This window comes from Neolamprologus multifasciatus, chromosome 4 (assembly GCF_963576455.1).
Source record: "Neolamprologus multifasciatus chromosome 4, fNeoMul1.2, whole genome shotgun sequence".
NCBI lineage: Eukaryota > Metazoa > Chordata > Actinopteri > Cichliformes > Cichlidae > Neolamprologus > Neolamprologus multifasciatus.
Window position 1 is genome coordinate 8353779 of NC_140442.1, and position 17108 is coordinate 8370886.

General features: G+C 41.2%; 1 protein-coding gene across 3 annotated transcripts in view; it reads right to left on the minus strand.

Annotated features, from left to right (window-relative positions):
* Positions 1-17108, minus strand: part of znf385c (zinc finger protein 385C) — a 138872-nt gene that overhangs the window by 65861 nt on the left and 55903 nt on the right. The window lies entirely within an intron of this gene.

Consider the following 17108-nt stretch of genomic DNA (forward strand, 5'->3'; position numbering starts at 1 on the left):
TCTCGTTTTCTTAGAAGCAGAAATTAGGTAAAAAAAAAAAAATCTGGTCATTCTTTATTTTTACATTCATCGGGTCCCAATCAGCCCAAATATCAAAGAGAAATTAAAAATGCATGCTGTGGAAGAGTTCGGGTCTTAGGAGGTTAATAGAATAGCAACTTATTGAACGGCTTGTAAAATGTGCTGCCCAGAAAATGACATCATTCTCACAACTGTAATGTTATAAGGTAGGATCATGAGTTTTGTTTATAACCAAGATTTTTCTTGTTTACATGATAACATCTGGATTCACCAGACTTCCCTTTTTCCATTAGCAAAGGATGGCAAGTTGCTTTGCAAGATATATTTACATAAACTCCTCTAAAAATAAACATAGCTCCTCATATCTGTTATATCTAACAATATTTCTTGTTTGAGGTTTCCACTGTAATGAGAACATTAGAAACAGTAACATCTTTCTGGTACTAAATCATATTCTTACTGTATATCACCTGGTGTCACTCAACATATTGGCTGCTGGGGTGTTTCTTTAAAAAAAAAAAGTAGCACATAGTGTCAAATATCTAGATCATATGCGTTAACCCAGAGGAGAGAGAGGCTGACAGCCCAGTATGACACTGCAAAGTGTGTGTGTGTGTGTGTATGCGTTGTGCTTGTAAGCGCTGCCACCTGCACATTCCAACTCATCACAACAGGAGAGAAGACGTCCCATTTAGCATCACTGTCACATACAGTTTCACAGACAGACGAACACAAGAAGAGAGAGGAAGAGTATGTATGTGAGTGTGTGAGAGGGAAAGAGAGATTGTGGTAAGAGGGGAAGATGGCTTCCCTAACATAAATAAATCATCAGTGTGTTTCGTCGCCTTGGCTGGGTTCACAAGTGGAAGATGAAGGAGCGTAACAGTGAGGGGGAGGAGGAGCTGAAAAAGACGGAAACCGATAAAGAGGGAAACTGCTAGGTGAGGGGAACAGCAGGCAGGTGGGAATCCTGGTGTCTCAGGTGGAACAGAAAATGTCTACTGTCAAACTGATGTAATTGCTGCCAAGAATAACTGGACACGTCGGGGGTCCATGTGTAAATTCATGCATACAGCTATATAATACAGTCCAAACTATTCCATGTGAATTTAAACATCTCTGCTGTCTCTAAAACACAGGTAGGAAGATACTTATTGAATGTCTCATTGAAAATGTAGATCTAAACCCAGGCATATGAATTTAATCTTTAAGGCAGTTTTCTTCTCTTACAGTGTGTTATTCATACTATCCAGCACTGCTCTGTCTTTATAGTATCTGTGAATGAAGTTTTTGGTGTGTGTGCACTCGCCAGCCACTCGTTAGGTATGAATGACGAAGAAAAGCTATTTAAATGATTTTGAATGTGGCAAAATATGTTGGGGTCAGGCAGGCTTGACGGGAAATGTTGATCTGTTGAGATTTTCCCTCACAACCATCTCTAGGGTTTACAGATGATGGTCCAAGTGTCAGTTCTCTAGGCAAAAATTTTTGAAAAAAAGTATAAATCAAGTCATCAAAAACTGAAGCAGGTGGGTTTCTACAGCAGAAGACCCCACCGAATGCCACTCCTGTCAGCTAAGAGCAGGAAACTGAACTTTAACAGTCTGTATGGACTCACTCAAATTGGACAACAAAAGATTAGAAAAATGTTTCCTGTTGTAATGAGTCTAGATTTAGTGTCAGAATCTGGCATAAACAACATGAAAACATGAATCCATCCCGCCTTGTATGAACCGTTCTGGCAGCTGCTGGTGGTGATGATGTCATTTCTTGGTATTTTCTTGGTACACTTTGGGCCCTTTAGTACCAACTGAGCATTGAGCCTATCTCAGGATTGTTGCTGTCCATATCCATCCCTTTATGACCACAGTGCCCCCATCCTCTGGGTACATGGAAGATTTGAGCGTTGTGGCTCATATCATCTCAAGATGGTTTCTTGAACGTGACAATGAGTTCAAATAGCTTCCACATTCACCAAATCTCAATCCAGTAGCGCACCTTTGGGATGTGGTGGAACAAAGGATTTAAATCATGGACATGCTATTGACAAAACTATAGCAAATGTGTGATGACCATGTCAATATTGACTAAAAACTCTGAATGAATGTCTCCAGCACCTTGCTGAGTCTATGCCATGAAGAATAAAGCCAGTTCTGAAGTCAAAAGGGTGTTCACAGCCAGTATTGGAATATTTACCTACTCTAATCTCACACAGTAAGTCTTCAGTGACTTGACCCTGTTTACCAACATTTTGGCACATGATAAAGTGATAGATGAGTCCTGATTTTCCATTAGGAAAAACATCAGCTTTGCAAAAACATTTAGGATTTTAATTCTATTACACTAATCAAAATTTAATAAGCAGACCTCAATAAAGTCTAATATAATAATGGCCTCAAATACATAACCCATTTTGTTTTTTCATTTGATTTTCCTCTTAATAAGCAAACACTATGCACAAGACTAACAATAATAATTTTATGTTAGTGGTAATTGAAATTTTCAATCTCCAAACAAACAGTCTAACTGTTACCTGTAACACTAAACTATCCTGGCATTTTTATTTGCCATTTTTTAAGCAGACACATGTCAGTTACAGCACATTTACAACTAGAGCTAAATCTAAAGTGGCTAACTGTTTACGTGCTTCTTTCGTCTTTATTATATTTTCATACTTCATATCTGACTCATTGTTTTAAAAGGTAAGTTTTATATCGTTTTGCTCCCAAGGCCAACTAGAGTGACTCATGCTATGCAAAGAATGAATAATGCTCGATTGTACTTTTATTCCTTAATTGCTGCCTAGGTACTCCAAACTGTAATTAGAGGGAGTCATACATTTGAACAATCATTTCAGAGTTAGTTCAGCTGTGTTGCCACCACTTAAGAAAGAATTTGAAGGAGAACAGTGTTGCATGTTTGATAATATTTAGCACAGTTCAGCCACTCTCGACCAAATATTCTTTAATTTACACTGTATAGGCAAACACATACTTAAATCACTTGAAAAATATAGAAAGAATTACAGTGACATTGGTCAAGCAGACTGAGAGAACAAAGGAGCATCTTCTGCTTTAATGTTCCAGGCTACAATTACACACAAAGACTAAAATCAGTCTCCTATTCATTACCATTAGAGTGACTCCAGGATGTATATTACCACATATTAGACTCCTACTGTATTGTTTTTGCAGTATTGTTCATGAAAGAGAAAGCGAGAGAGAAAAACCCCAGTCTACATAAACATGTTATTGTGATTTTTTTTATTAGATTAGTCTTTCTGGTTTTGTCACGGCTACAAAAACAATTTGTCCCCTTTATAAAGCTCTAATAAACATTGAATTATAACTGCTAACAAAACACTTGGTTGTCTGAGTATTGAGGCATAGAAAATAAAGGTTTGAAAAGTATTTATATTTGGGGGGCAAAACTCAGAAAATATATTTGTACACTTTTTTAGCATTCACCTTGAAAGTTGGCTTGTCTTTGGGTTCAATAAATAATACAATGAAGCAGTCAGTGAAAGCCTGTGTGCTCGTTGAGTCAGATAAAGGACATGCTTTACGTAGGAGAGTCATTGCAATGACAGAATGCTGCTTGTATAGTGAAGATAAGGCTATTCAGAGTTAAAAGCACAGGCTTTCACATAATAAATGTGGCTAGTGGCCATCCTCACACTAAACAAGGTCAACTTGGCTTTTATTGAGGTAACGTGGGGGAAAAAGGAAGTGATTAAACAACATCAGGTAAACCTATTGTTTATTCACCTATTGTTAAAACTAGTATTTTATATATGCAGTATGATGAACAAATGTTTGTGTGAAAATGTTTTTACACTTGGAGCCACTATAGAGAGACTTGTATTTACATTGTTGTGTTTACACATCAAAAACAGAGAACTACAAAGAAAGAAAAAAAAAAAACGAAGCCAGTCTTGCCATTTTGTGCAATTTATAAAATTTGACAGTACAGCAGCAGACCATCATATAAAGGATGGAAAGAGTAGCAAAGAAAGGAAAAACAGCTATGCCTCGAGATGCAGTTGAATCTTAGAGATGTGAAAGGATATTGAAGGTGAGAGGGGAAAGTAATCCATCGTGAGGCATGTGAAGAGCCACAGAAAATGCAGTGGAAACACTGGGATTTTGCTTTCCTCCCAAAAGATGAGAGCATCTAACGCACCTGATGGTAGTCCTGGAAAATCTGTAAAATAGGACCCATAAAATTGAAAGACTGCAGGGTTTGGACCTTGGAAAAAAACTGTCACGGTCTGCGAGAGTGTTTGGTGGACCCAGGTGCGGACACAGACGCAGGAGGCATTTGGTTTTTATTTTTTAAACCTCTGTGGTTGTTCTATTACAAAACATAAACATGGCAATCATAAACTTTGTTGCATATGTGCCTGGTCACTCATTTGGCTCTTGTATCTCCTTAGCAACGCATTGTTTGTCCATTGTATGCATATACATATGCATATCCAGGCCGGGTTAGTTTCCAGCCTGCCCTTACATGCCTCACGGGTTCTCAGTGTTGATGTCAACAAGGTAAGCAGCTTTCAAGTCACACATATCAGACAAGACAGAAAATAAGAGGAAATTGAAACTGACTGCATAGTTTTGAGGGTTTTGAAAAGTTTGAAAAAGCAAAATCGTTACAAAAGTCTAATCTCTAGTGCCTTTAAAGACTTACTGGGGGTGAGGGGGAGAGGAGGTTACTTTGCATGAAGACAAACTGCATGACATAGAGGCTTAGAAGGTCTTCTATTCTTACTTTTCTTTATTTAGTTATGAGATGTGATATGAATCACACAAGAAACACTTGTTTTCATACATTTCTGACTTTATAAAATACAATTTTTAATAAGTAATTTTAATACAGTCAGCCAATCTAAAAATGTAACTGAGAAAAAATGGTAACACATGGATGAAAGAACATGTGGGGAAGTTGGCTTGAACGTCTATGAGCTGCTTTCACTTGATAAACGACTTGTTACAATGTGTATTTCCACAGCCTTACTGGAAGGCAGGCTGCTCTCGCTGACTATTCTAGTCTTGCTTGGGCCCACAATGTGTGTATTTTTGTGTCTGTCTCCGTGTTTGTGTCTGTTTGTCTGCATTTGTGTTTCAGAGCAGCTGAAGCATGTGGCGTGAAAGACAATGGCACAAACCTAAAGGTCTAGAGCCAGGCATGCTGAGATTCATTTCCCTGCCATTCAGCCAGATACAATATCACAGCATTCATGGCCTGCACCCAGTATCGCTGTGTGTCTACGTGTATGTGTACACATCTATTTAAGTATGTCTGTATGAAATTTGTCTATATATGTGTGTGTGCAAAGGTGTTGCGTGTTTTGTCAGTCTTGTGCCAAGTGAGGCTATGGCTTCTGCATCTGCTATTGTGAGGACGCATCGCCTCGTTGCCTTCCTGTTTTTCCATCCCATCCAACACCCCCAGACCCGCCTATGCCTGTATGGCAGGTCACATGGGCGCTCTGGGTGGTTTCACATCCCATCATTTCCTGTGACTGACTGTCGGGGCACATCAGGGTGCCACGCGAGTCTAATGCTGATGAGCTGAGACAGCTCTATTCTGACTGGGAGGGGTCTAGTGGACCAAGCACAATCTGCAAGCACCACCCCCTCCTCCATGTACACACACACACACACACACACACACACACACACACACACACACACACACACACACACACACAAGTAAACAAACACACAGACTTACTGTAGAGAGCAAACTACATAGCAACAGTCTGCTAGCACCACCGTGCAAATTCAGTGTGTATGCATGCGTAACTGTGTCACTACAGTACAAGTATGAATCACACCAGAAAGCCTAATACTAACTATATTTTTGTGGTAGGAATTATGATGTATATACCATTCATATGATAATATATGCCTACAAACGCATAAAATAAATCAAATCACAGCACTTCATTTATTGTTTGGTTGGTGAAGACTACTTGTCTACGAGACAGGGAGAGGCGATCCAAGGCAACTAACAGACAGGCATAAATCAAGGACAAGAGCCACAAAGAGGGTCAGTGTGAGGCGATGAATGAACAATCTGTGTCACAGGAAAATCCTGTTTCATATTGTGAAGTGGATTGGAGGAGGCGATGGCCTGTTATGTGCACTATGTAACACGTACACCTGCACGCCATCTGTGCATGCATGTGTAAAAGCAAGTGTGCGCGTGTGCTGACGTGGACCCGTGCGGACCTCTAGCTTGCGTGGACTCGCAGTCACAGAGATTCAGAACAGACACGCACCTGGGCCGTGTGCACGCACGGAGACAGATGTGGTATATATGATAAAAATGGCTGTTAAAGAGATTAAAGGAAGACAGACAACGTGTCAGGATAAAGAGCAGGGGCCAACAAGGAGAAACAGAAGGAAAAAGGGTTTGACAGAAACAGGCTAACGGTGTAAAGAAGAAGGGAGCACAGGAGAGCCTGACAGACAGAAAAGTTCGAATAATAGATAGCGGCAGTGACAGGGAGTCAATGTGATGGTGAGACAATAAACAGATAGACGTGTTCTGTCACGGGGAGAGAGGCTGAGGGAGAGGAGCGAGAAACACTGGCCTTACAAGCCCCTGCTACACTCTTGTTTTTACAATGGAGCGAGAGACAAAAAAAACTCAAGCTCACTTTAGAAAACCATCTCCTTCTCACATAAAGCTCAGTAATTTGCTTCCATTGATTATTGATTAATTGGCTTGAAGAGAATAGAGTAACAAAATTACATTGAAGCGCTTGCATCGATTCATTTTCATTCTTTCTGTTGCTTCAGAGCCTTTCATGTCCTGTATAACCCCTCAGGCTGTGCACCAAATGAAAAAAAAAATCGCTTACAACCTTGAACAGCTGCAAGTCTGTCCATTTTAAACACTGCTAATCCACTTTATATATTAAAGACTAATTATATGTGGACATGAACTGAACATTGACCGGGGCAACATAACAGTCTTCATAGTCTGCAACACAAAACCCCAGATAAGCATGTATAAAAATACAAAAAGATAATGCAAAAAAAATTCCTGAAAATTCATGACTGCATGAAAAAAATAAGCATGGAGTTTAGAATCAGTGTCAGCATCAGTTTAAAGGAGTTCCATGTATTGTTCCTCTGAAAGAAACAGTATCTGTCTAAAGATGGTTTTTGAAAGAGGACTGTACATTTTCCAATAACTCTAACAGAAGCTACTGAGCCAAGAACCCCGAGAGGTTTAACAAAGTCACTGAGCACCAAAGGAGCTCAATGACTCCTTAATAAGGCATTTACAGATATAGTAAATCTAACAGATGTCTCATAATGGATGATTCAACTGACTATATTCAATGAAAATGTTTTATAGCATTTCATATGTATAGAATTTATTCTCTACAAAATCTGCACCTGGCATTTATAATACAGTTAAAGCCAGGGAAAGAGTTCTGTTATGGAAACTCAGCCACCTATTAAGGTTAAGCAACTCAACTGTTGAGTTGCTCAAGCTGGCAGTTGGCTACAAAATTCCCACCCATCTCTGCCTCTCCTGAATCCTGAACTGTTGAAAATGCATAAAATATGCCTCAAATATGAAACCATATATTTACTGTTAAACACACTTATGGTGTCTATGCACCCGTTCACCATGACCTCTATAGTTTTGTTCTCTACGTCGATACCCCTAACATTTTATCCATCACGCTAAATTTCCAACTTAACATGCTGCAGAGATTGCAAATAAATCTAGCCCATTACGCAACATGACAGGGTCATTGTGGGTGACATGGCTCTTGCTACAGTTGATCTGTGTAAAAGTTAAACCAACTATTTTCTCAGATGGGAATTCATCACACAGAATCTGACCAATGAAGTGTATTTACTCAGAGACCTTGATGTAAAAATGTTTGTGAACTCAGAGTGTACACACAGGGCATCTTTTATAAAACTAAGGATTGATGTTTTATGCTCTATATTGTGCAAGCTGTGAATACTCAGACTGTGTGCTCAATGTAAGGAGTGACCAGTTGGGACACTGAGAGGCCAGGAGAGATTAAAACTGTATTTCTCCACCAGCTTTTCAGACCCTTCCTCACCTCTGACGCTGTTAGAAAGCAGGAGACGACGACACGGTCATCAGCAGCCTGTTCGGAAGAGCGTCTGTTTAAACTGGCTGGTCAGAAAATGAATGGTGCAGTCAGGCACTGTGAGCCGTAGTGACACACTGTACACAGCAACAATCGCCACACTGCAGTGAGGCATCTGCCAGCCATATAAAATCCTGACAAGCCAGGATGAAAGAGGAAATGGAGAAGCTGCTTTCTGGAGAATGGCTCAAATCATTTTCATGTCAGTGCGCGTGTCAGTTCGAGCTGAGAAGAATGGCGGTAGCGTAGGCGAGAAACTCTTGTTCTGATAGTGTGTCCTGACATAAAGCTGCACAATGTCTTCATCTTTTAAGCAGCTGGAAGTCCTTTCTGTGATTGTAGCACTGGAAGCAGAATGGATGGAGAAGAAGGGATTGGGGGATCGGTACATAACTGAAAACAGCTTTTTTAAAACTCTCCTCTTTAGTTTGTCGCGGAGACTATTCTGGTCTGGGGCACTGAGGGTAGAGTTCAGACATTTTTCACCCCACATGCCTGCTTGACACAGAAACACATAGATATGGGAAAAACACACAAAGCAAACTTGGTTTTGCACGCAACAGAGAGCTTTTTTCCACAGTTTAATCCAAAATACTGACACATTCCTGGGTCAAACTGAACTTAACACAGGAGTGAATACAGGGCTTGGCAGGAATGTCACAGGACCATGACCACTTTGGCAGGTATATTCTCAGTAGGGAAAAATGTGGAAAAGGGGAAGAGGGATTCATGTATACCACAGGGAAGTGAATGAGACTTGGGACATTGTTGCTATATCCTTCTGTGTATTCTGGGATCTTGCCCTTCCTCCATCTCTCTCATGTCTGGATCAGGTGCCAAGGTTATTGTCAGCCTATCTAAAAGCTATTGTTGCCACTATTTTAAATTTTTAAGATATTTTTGGCACTCAGGCTTATTTTTATTTATGACATTCTACCTCAGGTGTTCATTTCTGTGCCTGCTTCTCTGCTCTGGGAAGCCATTTATTACCTAGAAAACCAGAACAGCGTGTAATGAAGTTGGGGAGGCACTTAATATTCATGAGTAATGCAGGAACCTTACCAAACCTTGACATGACCTTCACTCAGTTGGTCAGGATAACAATGCTCCATTTTCTTTGAACTTCAGGGCCCGTTCATAATGCAAGTGTCCTGTGAACTCACAGTAAATGGTCTGTGTGTGATCCGTGAAATATAGAGTTGATAGTGAGAAAACTATGATAGGTAAAATAAAATTAGACGTTATCTACTGGCTGACAGAAAGGATGAAAGCCTGTCTCCACTCTATTTAGCTCTAGCGTAGGTTCTTTGACAGGACAGGAGGGACTGACTCTTGACACACATACACACACGTTCACATATATGGAAAGATAGACGCTGCTGGCTAATCCAGGCTAGCTCCCGCAGGCCTATAGGGGGCTGGTCTAATCCTGTTATCGGGCCCAACAGATGCTGTTGACAGAACAATAAGCAGGGGGCCAACATGGCAGCGCAGCCCCGAGGAGGTCATGAGCCAAGCTCGCCACAGCAGCAGCAGCAGGATCGCTGCCTGGCTGGAGCAAGCTGGACTCAGCGCTGGCCACATACACCAGATCTCACAGGCTGAACGCATCACAGCGACAGACACACACAGTGATCGGTTTTGTGGTATGCAGACCCCATTTTGCTTTGCCTGCAGTGTCAGAGGTTCTGGAGTGTGGCATTTCCGAAAGCTCTGAAGCTGGAATCATCGTTCAAATCATGTCTTAAAACTTTAAACAGTTTCCCATTTTCAGTTTCTTTGATGTGACAAAAAAGACCTTGATGGGACAATTAACCATAAAAGCCTGCCATGTAAAATTAAGTAGGAGCAGCTGGTAACGTCTGCCGTACAAAAAGATCAGCCGTTGCCTAAAACCACAAACTAAAACGGCAGACATCTGACTGACGTCTAAACCTAACCAGAGTTTCTAATGAATTGTTAAGTCCCGTCCTTCCACAAACAAATTTGCATACAGAGTTTTCTATCTACCTTTTCAGCTTGTTATGGCCTTGTGCTGCTTTAAAAAAAGCTGTGATCTCTCCGTGTCTGTGTGTGTGTCTGTGGTTTCTTCTAGATCACAGAAGAAAGGGAATGCCTGGGGGCGCTGACTTTACGTCTCAACTTCCAGCAAAGGATCCTTTCTTCTGCACACCAACTGAGTACTGCACACAACGAGGAATGCGTCAACATTAGGTAGATACAGCGCAGTATGGCAAACTGGCTTTTGCACACATATACGCGAGCACACACAGTCTTGCACCATGCGACCTTAGAGATTGCTGTAGTGGCAGCTCAGCATATAAAGGTTAAAATAAATAAGTACATATTTGGCTGTTAGACATTTAATTTGAACAAGCAGCCCAGCCAGCCTGTCACCCATCGGCATGTGCCGACTCAACCTGCAGAAAACACAGTCCGTCTTTGTTTGCTGCAAACCAACACAAGATGAGGCATGTAAGCAGCGAGCGAGGAAACAGGAAAATTACAGAAGTGATTGGAAAAATTAAACAGGGTACAAAAAAAAGGAGAAATCCACTGGAGCAACATGATTGCAATGTCAAAATAAGAGGTATGTGACAGACATTTGCCATAGCCAATGGGAAAGAAAGATGACACACGTATATATAAATTAATCACAGCCTACAAGCGAGTTATCCATGTGCAGAAATAACAATGACGTTGGCGGTGATGATGAGGAAGCGTTTTCCTCCCCTCTCCCCGACTTTCTGCTTTGTGTCCCAGTTTAACTAAATCCCATTAAAAAGGCTTTCATCTCACTGCACTTCATTACTGGCATAAATGCCGCGGCTCACCCCAGAGAGAGGCAGGGATTAGATGAGACGAGCTCATCTAAAATGTTACGCTCTCGAACCCCAGCAGCTTCTTTAATAAAGACACTCACTTTAAATTCTCCATATTGGATTATCCAAATAGACCCTCCAGCGCACAAGGTGCCATTAAGGTCAGGCTTGTTGTGTTATGTGTAGGCTTGAGTGCAAGTCCTCGTGCCCTTGTACAGTGGCTAAGAACTGACTCGAATTCAACCACGGAGGTGGCTGAACGTTTCCTTTAAAAATTAGAATGGGTCGACCAACATCCGTGGAAAATTGAAAACAAACTCAGGGAAGAGACAGAAGGAGGAAAGGGAAAAGGAAAAATGGCTTTAAAGGCAGGGAAAGCAAATGGAGAGAAGACCGCAGGGAGGGAGCTTTGCATTGTGTGTGTATGATTGGATGCGATGGGTCAGAGGCTTTTGCACGCATTTATGAATGCTTATTTTAAGCAGAGCCCAAGCTGGGCTAATCTTTACTGCTCGCCTGAATGAGGGTGCTGATTAAAAGCTAATTATACGCTACAGATTTGGCCTCTGGTGAAGACTCTGCTGATTTGACACGGCTTGGACTCCGGCCTAGGAGCATGCCTGTGGGCTTCAGCTCCAGATAGCCGTGCACGTGTGTCTACAAATCAGAGGGGAATAAGACGTCAGCGTGCAGGATGGATGTTTTGAGGTCTGTGTTTACAATGGCAGAACATAACCATTTACAAGCAATTTACAATTCTAAGCTATGCTGCTTAATTATTTCCATTCTCTGCTGTAGTCCTCTAAACATCATGCAGAAATATTATAATTTTATTTGACTGGTAAATCTAGCTAGCTAAAACTCTGCTATGTATTTTTAACATGTGTGGCATTCTTTTCTTTTAATAGATTTGTACTCAGTCCATCACGCCTACGATAAGTACTGGGATGATTTATAATGGTTAGTAATTGCATGGTGCAATGCACGCACACATGGATGCACATGTGATGAGCTAATAGTAAGTTTGTTTGAATGCAAACACATTTTTTTCTTTGAGTAATTGTTTGCTTTAAAGCTTCAGATATCTTCAGATTTGGCAGAAATGTTCATTTGGATTCAACGATGAACCAACTAGACGTCTGTAAAGAAATAGGTCAAAGGAAAAATATCTACTGCAACATTTGGATGGTAAAGTCAGAATTTGGCATAAACAACATTAAAGCATGGATCCATACTGCTTTGTATCAGTGGTTAAGTTTGGTTAATGGTTAGTTTCTAAGCACACTTTGGGTTGGAGATTATGTATCAGAATTTCAGGAGCGGGACCACGCCTCCAAACACACTCCTTCTGGTTCTCATCTATATAGGTTCCCACGGGCCCCACCCTCCCTACCCTTTTCAATTCTTTAACTTCTTCACTTCTATTTAGTCCATGGGTATCTGCCAGGCCGTCGCCAGTCCCCTTTGAGGCCTTCACCAAACCGCAGCTCAATTCACATCCAAGCATTCACCTTTACCTACTAAAATGCAGTCAAACCTAAAATGAGGACACGGGCCCAGCTAGTGAACTAAGTAATGATGCCACACCCAACTTGAGTATTGTCATCTACCATATCTATCTCTTTATGTCCACAGTGTCCCAATCCTCTGAATGCAGCGTTGAACATGCCACAAAGCTCAAATCATCAAACTAGTTTCTTAAACATGGCAATGACTTCACTGTACTCCACAGTCAACAGATCTTGATCTCATCAAGCATCTTTGGGATCTGGAGGAATTGGATGTGCAGCCCACAAAATTGCAGCAACTGCATAATGTCATCAGGTCAAAATGGGAATCTTTCCAGCACTTTTGACCTGATATATTAAGGCAGTCCAGCAGAAAAAAAGACATCCAGCTTGGTCATAGCGGCCATACAGTTACACCGTTTTGGTAACTGTTCTGCACCCATCAGCTGAAGTCCTTTTGAAGTCTTCACTACATACTCTATACTACAGAAGTTTGCAAAAACATGGATGTCAATCCACTAGTAGATGGAAGCATTTAAATGCAAGACAGTAATTTAAGTTATTTTAGGGACCCGAACAATGTTTTCACCACATGTTTACCTGGATGTAGTTACAGTGCGGGTAAACTTGACGCATGCTTATTTTCTCATTTACGCGGAGCAGATTAAACCTAGAAATCTTGTCAGCAAATGGTACCCTTGATAGATTTGAAATCTTATTTTGTTTACCTTTTGCCTGTTTTCAGACTATTTAGAGGTTTGTTAGTTGTCACTCGTCACTCACTGTCTCGCTCGTTCTGTGCTGATTGCCAAACCTCTTGTACGGCTGACACTGTTGTTATTTAGCTTTCAACCCAATATGACTCACCTTGCTTCCCAGTGTTTCTACACAAAACCAAATTATCTTAAGAAAGCCTGTGTGTTTATTATATATAGCAGCACATGTAGGATATCGAGTGTTTATTAACAGAATCTGAATTTATTCTCAGATAGAAAAAAAAATGCATAAACAGATTTATGTGGTGATTAATTGAAATTTGTGAGGTCAAATGTTATATTTGGCCATGATGTAGGATTACGGCAGCACGTATATATCACAGGTTTCTTTACATCTTAGTCTCCTTTTTATGGTGGCACAGGTCTTTCATTTTTTCCTTTCATTTTATCTCTAAAAAGCTCAACCTGGAGCTATGTTGCTGTGTGGCTGAATTTGACTTTCATTCTGCATGAAATGTGCTTGGACTTCTCTCCCCTTCTTTCCCCCTGCTTGTCATTCTACTGCTCAATCAGAAAGACAGGAGGGGGTTAATATTTCTTATAAATGCAGCGACAAAAGAAAATAGACTAAATCCTTTGTGGCCTGTTAGCATCTTGTTCTTGACATTATTCCTCCTCAAGCATGCCAATGTTCAACGCCTATGACCCCTCCCGCCCCCTTCAGGGCCTAACCCCAGTGCAACACCACAACAGCATGCACAGAAAACAGCAAGACTCACAGCCCACAGGGTATTTCTTTGGCTATTTGTGTCTCGGTAGTGACAAAGATAGTTTGTACAAGTGCTTATATTCTTACCCAGATTGCACACACATCAAATAAAAATGCATTCGCTTTTTATTAGTTGCATTATGGAGATATTTATTTTTCTTGTCAGCTGAAAAACAAATGCCGTTCTTGAGAAGGGGTCAAGAAGTAGTTGACTGTAGTATGTTTCAGCAAGCTTCTGCTAAAGATCATTGTTGATATTTTTCAGTATATCTATCTCTTGGGTGGGAGGTTAAAAAATGATATTAAACGGTGGATTTAATCTTATCATGAAGAATAGCCAGTTTTAAATCAGTTTCTACTACCGAGCCAAAGAAAGTAGAGCAACAGCCTGCAGCTGGTCAGAAGTCTTGTCAACAGTACAGAGAAGACAACACTACATGCTCACCTTCATGTCAAGGACAAGACCATTCACAGCTAGATCACACCTGGTCACCGCCTGCGCGCGCGTGTGCGTATGTGTGTGTGCGTGCATATGTAGTATAGGGTGTAGAAGATTTGTTTGAGAACTGGTGTATGACTGGAGGCACGCTGACAACTCTAACCTTCCCTCCTATAACTGCATTTTCTCCCTCATCCCCTTTTCTCTCTCCAGTTCCCTCCCTCTTTCCTCCTCCACCTCTCTTGCCTGTCTTTATTATTAGTGGCAGCTAGAGGCAGTGGACCAGAAAATTCCCATCAAGAAACAAACCCACATCTGCATATTACAGCCCTGTTTCACGTCTGCCATGAGCGAATAAATTAATACATGAATAACAATGAAAATCATCCATGAGTTGCCTCCCTCGCTCTCTAAATGGCATGGTGTGTGTGCGTGTATGTGTGTGTTTGTCAGAAGGAGCTGTAGTAGTCCGCTTTGGCCATGCTACGAGGGAACTAGGATTATTTGCATAAAGCTGGCATACATACAGACCTGTAGGTAAATTGAGAAGTCAGGCAGTAATAAAGGTGGAGCAACAAAACAGTTGAGGGGGATTTTTTAAACCAAATATTACTTATTTCAACAAAAAAAAGTATTTAGTCTACCCTCCCTGTACCCGTTTTAAATTTGAGAACTTTTGCGGTAAATTTAAACATGACAAATCATGCATCACATCTTATACAGACTGCAAACAAAATGCAATTCTGAGAATGAAAAATAAGAACTGAGTTAACTACATTTTTGTTTCCTTAAAAGTCCAACTTTGCAATCAGCATAAAGAGGTACAGAAATTAGAAAAGACTGCTATTCTGCAGGTAATATATTGATGCATTAATATGTTGTATCTGATGACAGTTAAATTTTCGTAAAATAACAAAGCTAAGATGTTACTGTACGCAGATGCGATATGAAACAGGCAAAAAGATATGCGTTTAAGACCGCGTGTGTGCTTAGTGCACCATACATGCCCTCCCCTCACCCTCACTTTCGTCTCATCCCGCCTAGTTTACATCTGTTTACAAAAGCTTGTCTACTTCAGTTTTATGTATGACACACTAAGGGTCTCTAGAGTTCCACTGCTCCATGCACTAGCAAACGCTCCAACATTGTCAGACTACTTTGCGGTTGCTTCCTCTCATTCGATGTGACACGAGGCCTCTCATGAGATTAGCTCAAATTCCCCCAAAATTATACTATAAAATGCTCTGGACAAAAATGCAATGACCTTCTGCAAAGACGCTTCTGGTGTCTGAAGGCTTGGTTGTGAAGAATTGGAGGTATATGTGAACTTTGGGAACTCTGAGGAACTGCAAACTTTCTGGGGGCATATATCATGTGTCCATTAGCAGACAGCTCTGCCTCGCTCTGTAAATGACAGTGTTTGTCTACGTCTGCCTCTCACACATACCACCCACTCTCTCTGTTCAAGTCAGCCTCTTTCCTACGCTTTTCTCTGTCTCAGTCTTGCTGATGTGATTCTTCCCTTTTTAGAACCCCCATCTTCCTTATTACTCCTGCTCATCTCTATTTCCCCTTTACTCCAGACTACCTTTTCCTTCTCTAACCTCCATTCCTGCCCTTAGATACAGCTGGTAATATGTCACTCTGCTGTAATTTTGCCTTTCCAAAGGCCTGTAATGATGGGGAACAGATGATGGCTAAGATGGAGGTGAGATGAGAGGGGGGGTTAAAGGGACTCTTTTCTGCCCAGAAAGAAAGCCTTTCATGAGTCTTTTAGCAAAGAGCCAGTGGGGGAAGAGGGCAAAATTGTCCAAAAAAGACAGCTCACTGGGTTGTATAGTACATTTCCTGATTTTACTTAAAATCTACAACATGTCTGATGTTCCTCACTGTATGTTCAGGTAGAAGGAAAAAGCATTTCTCTGTAATATGCTTACATATATTACACTGAAAAGACCAGCGGTTTAACTCTGTTTGAAATTGGAGAATAAAAAACAAGCACATGGCCAGACAAAACGAGGGCAATGATAAATAAGAAAAACAAAAAAGAGAGTCATGCTAGGTGACCAAAATGACAAAATACTGTTGAAAACCGCCTGATATTTTCTGACATTTAGCGAACTGGCAAACGGTACGACTCATCTAGCAGATATGTCTGCGGCAGCTGTGGCTGTACGGGTCTGTGTAGCAGACGGGGCAGATAGGGGCTGATAGCGAGAATCGCTTGGCCTTCTCTGCAGACACAGCCAGTCAACCTGTCAGAACCCGAGTAAACACAGACATTGGATGATTTCTGAGAAACGTGACCCTTTCTCTGTGGCCCGGTAAGAGCCACACCTCACGTTTTTTATACTCCAGTGGGTCCTGTGTGTCAGCCTGGTATGCCTGTCGACCTTTTCCCAGAATCTGAACTGCCGTCACACAGAGGTCTGGACCCTGGGGCAAAGTGGAGAACAGGGGGAAAGAAGGACAGGGGATGGGGGGGGTGGGAGTGGAGAAAAATGGCAAAGTGCAGGACTCGACAGCCACATCACATTTCAGGAGATTTAAACACCCACACCAGGAAAAAAAAGAACATGGAAGACAGTGCTTTAGATAAACTGTGGATATGCTTATAAAATAAGTCCCTTTCTATATATATATATATATATATATATCCTTGTAGCTTATCAGTGATTTGT